Source organism: Scylla paramamosain, chromosome 17, assembly GCF_035594125.1.
Source record: "Scylla paramamosain isolate STU-SP2022 chromosome 17, ASM3559412v1, whole genome shotgun sequence".
Taxonomy (NCBI): domain Eukaryota; kingdom Metazoa; phylum Arthropoda; class Malacostraca; order Decapoda; family Portunidae; genus Scylla; species Scylla paramamosain.
This window is the reverse complement of record NC_087167.1, coordinates 19,240,968-19,254,051: the sequence shown is the minus strand read 5'-3', so window position 1 is coordinate 19,254,051 and position 13,084 is coordinate 19,240,968. Positions and strand designations below refer to the sequence as shown.

Genomic DNA, 13,084 nt, shown 5'->3' with positions numbered 1-13,084 from the left:
GGCAGGGAGTTCCAGAGTTTACCAGAGAAAGGGATGAATGATTGAGAATACTCTTGCATTAGAGAGATGGACAGAGTAGGGGTGAGAGAAAGAAGAAAGTCTTGTGCAGTGAGGCTGTGGGAGGAGGGGAGAAATACAGTTAGTAAAATCAGAAGAGCAGCTGGCATGAAAATTACCGTGGAAGATAGCAAGAAATGCAATATTGTGACAGTGAGGGAGAGGCTGAAAACAGTCAGTTAGAGGAGAGTTGATAAGGTGAAAAGCTTTTGATTCCACCCTGTCTAAAAGAGCAGTATGAGTGGAACCTCACATACATATGAAGCATACTCTATACATGGACAGATAAGGCCCTTGTACAGAGTTAGCAGCTGGGGGAGGGTGGGTGAGAAAAACCGGCATAGATGACTTAGAACACTTAACCTCATAGAAGCTATTTTAACTAGAGATTAAATGTAAAGTTTCTAGTTTATATCATAAGAAAAGAACAGACTGAGGATATTCAGTGTAGAAGAGGGGGACAGTTGAATGTCATTGAAGAAAAACAGATAGTTCTCTGGAAGGTTGTGTTGATCGATGGAGAAATTGAGTTTTGAGGCATTGAACAATACTAAGTTAACTGTGTTCCAGTCAGAAATTCTGAAGAGATCAGAAGTCAGGCATTCTGTGGCTTCCTTGTGAGAATTGTTTACTTCCTGAAGGGTTGGACATCTACAAAAACATGAGAAAGTGCAGGGTGGCATCATCACTGTAGGAGTGGATAGGACAAGAAGTTTGGTTTAGAAGTTCATTGATGAATAATAGGAAGAGAATAGGTGACAGAATAGAACCCTGAGGAACACCACTGTTAATAGATTTAGAAGAACAGTGACTGTCTACCACAGCAGCAATTGAACGGTCAGAAAGGAAAAGAGATGAAATTACAGAGAGAAATATAGAAGCTGTAGGAGGATAGTTTGGAAATCGAAGCTTTGTGCCGGACTCTACCAAAAGCTTTTGATATGTCTAAGGCAACAGCAAAAGTTTCACCAAAATCCCTAAAAGAGGATGAGCAAGACTTAGTAAGGAAACCTAGATCACCAATAGAATGTCCTGTATAGAACCCATACTGGCAGTCAGATAGAAGGTTGTGAAGTGAGAGATATTTCAGAATTTTCCTGTTGGGAATAGATTCAAAACTTTAGAGAGTCAGGAAATTAAAGCAATAGTATGGTAGTTTGAGGGCTTAGAATGGTCACCCTTTTTAGGAATAAGCTGAATGTAGCAAACTTCCAGCAAGAAGGAAAGATAGATGTTGCTAGACAGGGTTGAAAGAGTTTGACTAAGCATGGTGCAAGCATAGAGGCACAGTTTCGGAGAACAATAGGAGGGACCCCATCAGGTCCATAAGCCTTCTGAGGGTTTAGGCCAGTGAGAGCATGGAAAACATCACTGTGAAGGATTTTGATGGATAACATGAAGTAATCAGAGGATGGAGAAGAGGAAAGGAACAAGTCCTGAATCATTCAAGGTAGAGTTTTTAGCAAAGGTTTGAGTGAAGAATTCAGCTTTAGAAATAGATGAGATGGCAGTGGTTCCATCGGGTTGAAATAAAGGAGGGAAAGATGAAAAAGCAAAGTTAGTGGAGATGTTTTTGGCTGAGTACCAGAAGTCACGAGAGGAGTTAGATCTTGAAAGATTTTCCCATTTTCTGTTAATGAAGATCAGACATTTGTTTAGGTCATGCTGATACAGGTTGGTCCAGTTGGACAAAGTATGTATTAACTTGTAATGCACAGGAAGGGAATAGGCTTGACTACTTTTACATTTTTAATGTATATGTACATATATAGACCTTATTTGTTAATATGATACAAAACTCAATTTTTGTTAATTTTTTAAAACTCCGAAAAACCCCACAGGTTTTTTTTTTTTTTTATGTCAACTCTGCAAATACTGGATCCATTTGTTTTTTTATTACAATTTTGCAGAGTTTACCTATGATGCTAGTTAATGGTACTGGCCTATAGTTTAGTGACTCCATTCTTTATAGACAAGTATTATATTGGCTCTTTTCCATTCTTTAGTCACTGTTCCTTCTTTCAATTAACGATTTATCACATTCCAGATTGGCTCCATTAGTTGGTGTCTACATTCTTTCAATACCCACACTGACATACCATCTGGTCCCATTGCTTTTCTAACATCTAAGTCACTAAACAGCTTGTGTATTTCAGATTTTTCCACCATTATTTCATGTAATCCTTCATTTGACACTCCACCTGTAGGTGCTACAAAATCTGCTTGCTTTTTAAATGCAGATTTAACAGTCTTATTCATAATTTTGCTCACCTCTTCATTATCTTCATATAAGGCACTTAGTTCAGGAAGTTCATAAGTGCCACCTCTGTCCAAACTGAGTAAGGTCTACCACTGTTCTCCAACCATTCCTGTATCTTAGAGGTTTATAGGGCACTCCTCTGGATGTTCTTAAGTGGTCGAAATTTTCTTTATCTACTAGTATTGTTAAACTACATTGCTGGGTGAGGAGAGGCTGTCGCATTTTGTAAGCAGGAAGTCGATGAGTGTCACTCTGCCTAATTATAAAAAATCACAGCGCACATTGCAACACTCTCCAGTACACATTCAAACACCATGGTGTGCACATCTTCCTTGGATTACACTTTATTATCTTGTGCTTCTTCATTTGCATACAGTGTTTTTGTGCTTGCTTGAGTGATATTGACAGTGATATCGATCGGCCTATACTCTTTTTATTCTCTGAAAAAATGTTTAGTTGTCAGCTGAGATTCTTTAGTTACCCTGCCACATCACACAGTTTCTCTTAAATATATCAGTTCTTTTTACTTTTATTGAAATTCAAATATTAAGTATGGATTATTTAGATCATCAAACCATGCAGTGCTATGAACAGTTTAGGTTTTAAGATAATAAATAGTCTCAGTTTTATGTAAATATCACATTTGACAGCATAGGTCTGCAGCATTGTCATTTAGGTCAAACACCTGGGGTGCTTATTGGTAGGGTTAGGTGACTCATGTCAGAGAGAGGGGTGGCTCAGCCTCTCAAGGGACACTCACATGATGGAAGCAATTCACGTGCTTTTCACAATCAGGAGGAAGAACTTATTTACAACAAGAATAAGTGTTTTTAGAAGAGAAGGGCCAATAGAGGTTCAATCATTGCATCCTCCAGAGAAAAAGCTCCAACAGACAAAGCCACTAATGTGAGTGACACAACAGTGCCATGAATCTGCTCTGCCTCAAATCGAGATTACACGAAACAATCACCATGAACAGATAAATTATAGAAATATTCACACAGTATCATACAATACTGAGAGAGAGAGAGAGAGAGAGAGAGAGGGGGGGGAGGTTAGGACGGTCGCCTGTCCTTTCCACCTAGGTGTTAAACCAATAATTGGTCCTGTAGAGACAGCAATGCAGCTCATGGGGAATTCTCCAACTCGGCCAATGCCCAAACTTTCTTCCAGGAGTAAAAAAAACATTGTAGTATATTGTCTGGTATGCCAAAGAAAAACAACCCTGAAAATTAGATGAAAACATTGCAAAGAAACAGAAATCTGGGCCAAGAATATACAAGTCTTCATTCTGGTAAAGCCGTGAAGGTAATTTCTGTAGGCCCACATGAACAAAATTTAGGGTAAGTACACCATGTGTTGGAGTAGAAAATTATGTAATATTCTTTTTTCACCATTATTATTCAGTTCATACTGTACACCTATATTCTGTTTTATCTTGTTATTCTCTCTATCATATTCCTTTTTTGAATTAAAAAATTTTTTTTGCATCTGCTGGCCATATCAAACAACATTATGTATTATGTATTATTATGCATTATGTAGGAGTTTCATTGCATTGCATAAAATATTTGATTTATTATTGGTTTTTAATGAGATATGATAATGAATGTGATCATACTCAAATTCGAGAAAGCCACATTTATTGTTTCACCATTCAAAATACTGATAAAATGTAGCATTTTTATTGGGTTCACTCCATAGTCAAGACATTCAGCTATGTTTTCATGCACAATCCATTAAAATTGTATGGTTGGTTTCAAAGGTATACTATTTTGAACACTATGAAACTTTGAATGCTATTTTCTTGGGTTTTTATAGGTGGCGCTCATTGACTTCCTGAACTAAGCGCTTCATACATCCTGCCTCTTTTTAACTTAACAACAATATCTCCACATTTCATCTTACCATTTATGTATCAATAGAAGTGCATAGGTTCCTCTTTACATTTGTTCATTACATCCTGGTTTTTTTTTTTATTTCCTTTCTTCTCTTCTTATCCTTAGATATTCATCTCTCTCTCTCTCTCTCTCTCTCTCTCTCTCTCTCTCTCTCTCTCTCTCTCTCTCTCTCTCTCTCTCTCTCTCTCTCTCTCTCTCTCTCTCTCTCTCTCTCTCTCTCTCTCTCTCTCTCTCTCTCTCTCTCTCTCTCTCTCTCTCTCTCTCTCTCTCTCTCTCTCTCTCTCTCTCTCTCTCCACTGCTTCATCTTCTTCCATGCCTTGTCCTTGTCTTTTTCAGCCTTCCCACATCTGGCATTATACCAACTATGCCTGATCATTTTCACTTTGTGCATTGGTACAAATTGAAATACCCCCTCATTGTACTTATCTAATAGTATTTCATATTTTATCTATACTTCGAAATACCCCCTCATTGTACTTATCTAATAGTATTTCATATTTTATCTATACTTCCTTGTCTTTCAACAGCTTATCCCATTTTATACTTCCACAAAATTTTTCAAGTTCTTTAAAATTTGCTCTTGCATAGTTTAATCTGCCATTTATGTATTCTTTCCAATCCTTTGCTTTTATCCCTTCTAGTTTAACCTCTATTACAACATGATATTTTTTTCCTAATGGAGGCAGATACTTTGTATTTGGCCTGTATTCCAGCTTCCTGTTAAACACTAGGTCAGACATTGAAGGTTGCTCTTAGTATATTGAAACTAAGACAACCCTTAATTTTGTTATCTTGTAGCTTCATCAACCCACTGCTTTAAAGTATTCACCATTGCTAATTGCATTATCTGTTCACTCCAGAAATCTGCACCTTCCCCTAGCTCCAACTCCAAAATTTACATTCTTGCAATTAGTCACCCATAAGCAATACCTTATTTGTTTTTCTGATCTTATTTTCCAAGCATTTCCACTCTTCCCTTTGAATCTCTTTATACTCATTTGTCTTCCATGCATTTGTTTTGGGTGGTATACATGTGACAGTAATCCTCCTCTTTTTCCTCTTGCCATCTTCAACTACAATACTCAAAACTTCTGCCATCCCATCACCATAAAGGTAGGCGCACACTTGTTCGCATCGTACGGACGGCACGCATCGTACGCATCGGATTTTAGTATTCTTTACATTATTTCAAATGGGTCTGCGCGCATTTGACCGCGTCGTACGCATCGGACATCGGCAATGCCGACGAGGATCCCCGAAAGAGCATTCAATCCGATGCGTACGAACGATGCGGATGGAGTATGTCCTTCCAGAGAGAGCTCAGCTTCACAACTGCGGGTGGTGAATGGTCCAATGCCGACAATGTGCGCAGAAAATCCGATCCGTCCGATGCGTGCCGTCCGTACGATGCGGACCAATGTGCGCTGACCCCAAAAACAATCCAATGAGTACGATGCGTGCCGTCCGTACGATGCGAACAAGTGTGCGCCTACCTTAATCCACTTCAGCAAAGACGTCATTCTTCACCAATATTAACACTCCTCCCCACCTTTATCTTTTTTATTTCTTCTCCGCAAATGTTACCTTATTTCCTCTTTTATTTGGTCACTGTTAAACATACAATATCTGGTTTGTTATTCCTTGAAATATCCCTTAGTTCCAATATACATGACACAATCCCCTCTATATTTTTGTACATAATTTTCATTTTATTACATTCCTTTTCAATCTTACTATATTTTCTCTGAATTGTTACTCCTCTTCCCTGGTATTCTTCAGCTATCAATTTCTTATCTTTAAATTCACAACTTTCCATAGAAATTCTTTCATTGTGCACTCCTGTAGGTGGCTGGGATGACCCTGATGAGCAGAGGCAAAGCATGGAGTCACCGAAGGTCTCCACCCCACACAGGAGTCCACCAAGTGCAAGAAAACGGAAGTGCTTTGAGAATGATTCATCATAAAGGTCAGGCTGCTGAGATTATTATTACTCTAGTTTTTGTTGGGCATGAACAGTGCTTATATAAGAGAAAGTGAATCTTTTCCCCTTTCCTTATCTTTTTGTAGGATGCATCTTATCATTCTGGATTCAAAGGATGCAATTTAACAGCCTTATTTGATTTTTTTACAACTTTTGGTCTACATCCTTGCATTGCTTTCTATATATTGTTTGTATATTGTGTTAAAATTATTGCATCTGTAACTATTGCATAGACCTTCATATTATGATGTGCAAGTTATTAACTATGAAAAAAATTCAGTAAAACCAAACCTTTAACATTTTAGTTTTGGGATTTCAGTTTGGTAGCATCAGTCAGTCACTATGCTGCTTTATTTTCGGCAACTGAATTATCATGCTAGGCACTGCTGGGCATCTCAGCCTCCACCTGCATGGTTGTCCTGCTGTGCCAGCAGCCACATGCTGGCCACTTTCAGCGGTAACTATGTTGCCTTGCATTACTTATCAACTTTGGTGGTGTTTTTTGTTATTGGTACTCCTCAGTTTGATTACCATTTTTATTTTTTTAATCAATGACGTTTTTTTAGGTTTCATGTTCTCAGATCTTCCAAAGCATTTGAAATTCTGTTCTCCACAAGTGCAGCAAAATTTAGCTGCATCAATTATAGTTTTGTGATTTTAACTTTTTCCCCTTGAGAGTTTTTTGTTTGGTGAGTTTTAGTGGTTCACAAAGCATTGGGAGGAGGCAGGGATGTGCCTCCAACTTTGTGATGCTTGTGTGTGCCAAGGTGTTCTCACATCAACCTTAGGGATTATTATAACCTGAGGGTTGAGGAGGGATGAGTCAGGGATATGTAATAGTGCTTCAGCCATTATGTCAAAGTTCTGCAAATATTTATTTACTTTTGAAGAGATGTAATGATGAAGAGAGGATTTGTGTTTTGGTAGAGGTGTCCAAGTGTGATACCTTCAGATGGTGCGGCTGCGTGGAGGGAAGAAGAAGGGAAGTGATGGAGAGGAGAAAGGCACACTGGATAAGGATTATAGGATAATCCATAAGATCCTGTATTGAATGTGGCTTATGTTTTGAAATATCTGGTATATATATATATATATATATATATATATATATATATATATATATATATATATATATATATATATATATATATATATATATATATATATATATATATATATATATATAGTGAGCAAAGTGGCTGATGGTTTTTCCAAAAGTTCAGTTTATCTGACAATACACATTTTTGGCCAATTTCTATGTACATAAACCTGTATGTTTATTGTTATATACAGCATATTTGTTAGGACATTATATGCATATTATAAGCCCCTAGATAGATATTTACTGTATATTTTGTTATTAAACACTGTACACAATGCACTAACTAGTCACTTAAGAGTTCCCTTAACATTACACAACTAAACACTTAGTGTTCATTTAAGTTGTCATTTAACCATACACAATGCACTAGTCACATAAGAGCTAACATGATGTTATGCATTGTGCTACTAGTATACTTTTGCTTGTCACTCAGAGTCAGAGTCAAAGATGTTGTGTAGTGGCTCTGGTGTGATTGGGGATGGAGTGGAGTTGGGCAGATTAGTTGAGGAGGTTGATAAGGGTGTTTGGGTTATCCAAATATGTGTGTTTAGTTTAGGGAGGTTTTAATATATATATATATATATATATATATATATATATATATATATATATATATATATATATATATATATATATATATATAGACACACACACACACACACACACACACACACACACACACACACACACACACACACACACACACACACGCACGCACGCACGCACGCACGCACGCACGCACTTATGAGTACCCCAACTTACAATTTTTTTTTTTTTTTTGAGATACAAGCTGTTGTTTGGATTATTTTTCGTTTTGAGTTGTGAGCTAAAATTTGAGATACGAGTGAGCTTCAGATACTCCGCTGCCAGTTGGCAAAGGGAGTACCACAACAATTGCCCAGCATTCCTCATCTCACTTCACTTCATTTGGTATTTATAAATACATTTTTCTACCAGTAAACACTCAGTGTAATGAACACATATGAGAGAGAGAGAGAGAGAGAGAGAGAGAGAGAGAGAGAGAGAGAGAGAGACTGTAGCTGTGACAACCAGAGTGACTGACAATAGTTGCTCTCTCTCTCTCTCTCTCTCTCTCTCTCTCTCTCTCTCTCTCTCTCTCTCTCTCTCTGCATTTTAAGACTTGGGATGTTTGTAAAATAAAGCAAGCATTTGATAACTTTGAAATATGACGTAATTTGTGAAGTTTCATAAAATAAAACAAGTGTTTGATAGCCTTAAAGGGGTCGTTATACCCAAAATTCTGTAAACAGACATTCATTATGGTTTACTGTATTAAAAAAATGTAAAAAAAAAAAAATTTTGGGTTTTTTTTGGGGGGGCTGGAAAGGATTAATGGCATTTTGATTAATTTCAATGGGAAAAATTGATTTGACATGAATAAAGTGAATATGTTTTCTGGCATGGAACAAATTAAATTAATTTGTCAAGGTACCACTGCATATATATATATATATATATATATATATATATATATATATATATATATATATATATATATATATATATATATATATATATATATATATATATATATATATATATATATTATAATATATATATATATATATATATATATATATATATATATATATATATATATATATATATATATATATATATATATATATATATATATATATATATATATATATATATATATATATATATATGGGAAGTTGAAGAAGTGTGTGTGTATTTGGACAAAGATAACAGGAAGCTTCGCCCTCGTAGTCACTGCCTTGCAGTTTGTAAGTGGGGTTCCAAGTTCATACATTATGTTAAATTTTGATCAATGTTGAAGTGAATTTTATAACTTTATTTTTGTTATTATTGATAATTATGTAGAATTTTATATTCAGTTACTGTACCATAAAGTTCCTTAGTGGGTCTCAGAGTACATCACCTATATTTAAAGTCTCATAGTGGATTTCAGAATACATTATATTTAATTTTGGTAATAAAATCCTTAAGTGTGTTTCAGTGTATGTATTTATTTATTTATTTATTTATTTATTTATTTATTTATTTATTTATTTATTTACTTTTTATCAGTGTTGAAGTGAATTTGTTTATTTTATTTTTGTCATTATTGATAATCATGAACAATTGTATATTCAGTTAGTGTACCATAAAGTTTCTTGGAAGGTTTCAGAGTACATTATATTTAATTTTGCTCAGTATTGAAGTGAATTTATTTATTTTATTTTTTTTATCATTAATGATAATGCACATATGTATATCCAATTTCTGTACCTTAACATGTGAATATAACTAAATAATTTCCTTGCAAAATAAGTTGATGTGTTGTAACTTAAAGTAAATATATTAAAATTTTATCTTTGTAAACCAAATTTACTGTGTTTTATTTCCAAAGGAGGGAATTAAGTGTTGTGTGTTTCTCAGTAAGATAATTATGAGTGGAAAGAAAGTGGCGGCAGACAGTACGTAACACCAGGTAGAGAAAGAGAGGTGAAAAAGTGTGCAAGACATTACCAAAAACATGTACTTAATTGTAATTGAGTAGAAAACTGTAAAATGCACGCAAAAACCCTATAAATAGAAACGAAAAGACATTACGAGAAGCGTGTATTATGAGTGTTTTTGAGGTTCTTAGGTAACAAAAACCTAAAAAAACATGAATAGCACTCTATATAGAGAAACAGAACACCATGAGCAAAAACGAATATTTTTAGTCTTTTCACATTATTAGGTAACAAAACGCCAAATCGCAGGTAAAAAACACCCTTTATGGAGGAATAGAATAACATTACCAAAAACAAGGATTTTGAGTATTTGAGCTTTTACGTAGAACAAAGCAAAAAAGCATACAAAGTACCTTTCATGGGGTTACGAAGAGACATTACAAGAAACGTGTATTACGAGTATGGGTGTTTTAAGCCCATAAGGTACCAAAACAGAAAAAAAAACACCTTAATACCACTCTATATAGAGAAACAAAACATTACCAAAAGCGTGTATTTTTTTTTTTTTTTTTTTCACATTGAGTACCCCCTGCCTCAAAAAATAAATAAATAAATAAATGCAAAGCCCCTTATATGTAGAAACAAAACACCATTTGAAGAAACGTATCTTTTTAGTGTTTTTGTCCACATTAAGCACCAAAACGCCAAAAAAGTATGGAAAGCACTCTATATGGGAATAGAAAACAACATTACCAAAAAACGTTTTTTTTTCAGTGTTTTGATTTACTTAAGTACCAAATCGCTAAAACGCATGGAAAATACCCTTTATGTAGATGCATAACAACATTTGGAAAAAAAGTATTTTGAATAATTTAAATTTTGTTACGTAAGAAAAAAAAAGCCAGAAAATGTAAAGTACCCTATTTTAGGAAACGAAAGGACATTACGAGAGTCATGTATTATGAGTGTTTTTTTTCTTCTTAGGTATCAAAACGGTAAAACGCCTAAACGGCACTCCATATGGAGAAAAAACAGCATAACAAAAATACGTATTTTGAGAGTATTTTACATTATTAGGTACCATAGCGCCAAAATGGATGCAATGCACCCTATAGGGGGAAAAAAAACGACATTTCCGGAATCGTATATTTTCAGTGTTTATAAGTGTGTTAGGAAACAAATCGCTAGAAAAAAAAAAAAATACCATATGGGAAAACAAAACATTACGAAAAACGTCTTTTCAGTGTTTTTGAGCTTCTTACGTAGAAGAAAGCTGAAACGGACACAAAACACCCTATATGGAGAAACAGAAGAACATTAACAAGATAAAAGCATTTTTAGTGTGTTTGAGATTGTTTCGCAGAAAATAGCAAAATTCATGCAAAATACCCTATAAGAAAGAAACGAAAAGACATTAAGAGAAACGTGTATTATGAGTGTTTTTGAGCTTCTTAGGTACCAAAACGCTCAAACGCATGAAAACCACTGTTTATAGAGAACCAGAACAACACTACCAAAAACGTGTATTTTGAGTGTATTTTACATTTTTAGGTACCAAAACACCAAAATAAAAGCAAAGCACCTTATGTGGAAAAAAGGAAATGATATTTCCAGAAACGTATTTTTTGAATGTTTATGAGCGTGCTAGGCAGTAAAACGCTAAAAGGGGAAAAAAAAAAAAAAACAGCATTACCAAAAATGTCTCGTTTCAATGTTTTTGAGCTAATTTCGTAGGAAAACGCTAAAACGCTTGCGAAATGTTCTTTGTGGACAAAAAGAATAACATTTCCAGAAACAAGTATTTTCAGTGTTTTTGAGCTTGTTATGTGGAAAACTCCAAAATCCATGAAAATTATCGTATTTGTGGAAGCGAAAAGAAATTACAAGTAAAGAATATTATGATGTGTTTGAGTTTCTCTGGTACCAAAATGATAAAACGTATATATGGAGAAACAGAACATTACCAAAAGCGTGTTTTTTTTTTTTTTTCTCACATTTTAGGTACCAAAACGCCAAAATGTATGCAAAGCCTCCTATATAGGGAATCAAAACGACCTTATAGAGAATCGTGTTTTTTGAGTGTTTTGAACGTGCTAGGCACCAAAACGCTAAAAAGCTTGGAAATCACTCAAAAATGAAATACAAAACATAATGAAAAAGGTGTCTTTTGACTGATTTTGAACTTAAAACGTACCAAAGCGCTAAAATGCATGCGAAACACCTTTTATGAAAAAACAAAATAACATTACCGAAAACAGGTAATTTCAGTGTTTTTGCGCTTATTACGTAGAAAAAAACGCAAAGTACCCTATATGGGGAAACGAAAAGATATAGGAAACGTTTAGTGTGAGTGTTATCGAGCTTCTTAGGTACCAAAACGCAAAAACACGTTAATAGCACTCAATATGGAGAAATAGAAAAACATTACCAAAAGCATGTAATTTGATTTTTTTTGTTTTTCTTTCGTTCACATTGGTAGATACCAAAACGCCAAAATACATGCAAAGGCATGTATTTTGGGGAAACGAAATAACATTACATCTTTTAACTGTTTTTGTGCGTGTTAGGCAACAAAACGCTAAAAAAAAAAGCATGGAAAGCACCCGATATGAGAAAGGAAAACATTAACAGAAACATGTCTTTCAAGTGTTTTCAGCTTCTTATGTACCAAAACGCTAAAACAAATACAAAACACACTTTATGGAGAAGAAGAATAACATTACCAAAAACAAGTATTTTGAGTGCTTTCGAGTTTGTTACGTATAAAAATGTAAAAAATGCATGAAAAGTCCCCAATATGAAGAAACGAAAGGACATTGTGACAGAGGTAAACTATGAGTGTTTTTTACCTAATTAGGTACCAAAGTTTTAGGAACAGGTATTATGTGTTTTTATGAGCTTCTTAGGTACCAAAATGCAAAAACGCCTGAATAGCACTCTATATGGAGAAGCAGAACAACGTTACCAAAAACGTATATTTTGAATGTATTTCATTCTTAGGTGCCATTACGCGAAAATGCATACAAAAGCCATATAGGGCGAAAGGAAACGAGATTAAAACAAACGTGCCTTTTGAATGTTTATAAGCGAGCTTAGCACCTAAACGCTAAAAAAGCATAGAAAGCACCCTATATGGAAACACAAAACAACATACCAAAAAATATCTCTCTGCATTTTTGAGCTACTTACGTACCAAAACGCTAAAACGTAAGGAAAACACCCTTTATGGAGAAAGAAAATAACATTATCAAAACAAATATTTTGTGTTTTTGGGCTTGTTACGTGGAAAAACACCAAAATGTAGGCAAAGTACTCTATATGAGGAAACGAAAACACAT

The 13,084-nt window shown here is 34.8% G+C and overlaps 1 protein-coding gene across 2 annotated transcripts in view; it reads left to right on the top strand.

Annotated features, from left to right (window-relative positions):
* LOC135108575 (uncharacterized) overlaps positions 1-7,271 on the top strand; it is a 74,442-nt gene extending 67,171 nt beyond the window's left edge. For both annotated transcript variants that reach the window (XM_064019723.1, XM_064019722.1), the window contains one exon: positions 6,065-7,271. The gene's annotated coding sequence lies outside the window, so the exon portion shown is untranslated. The remainder of the gene's footprint in view (positions 1-6,064) is intronic.
* The last annotated feature ends 5,813 nt before the right edge of the window (positions 7,272-13,084 follow it).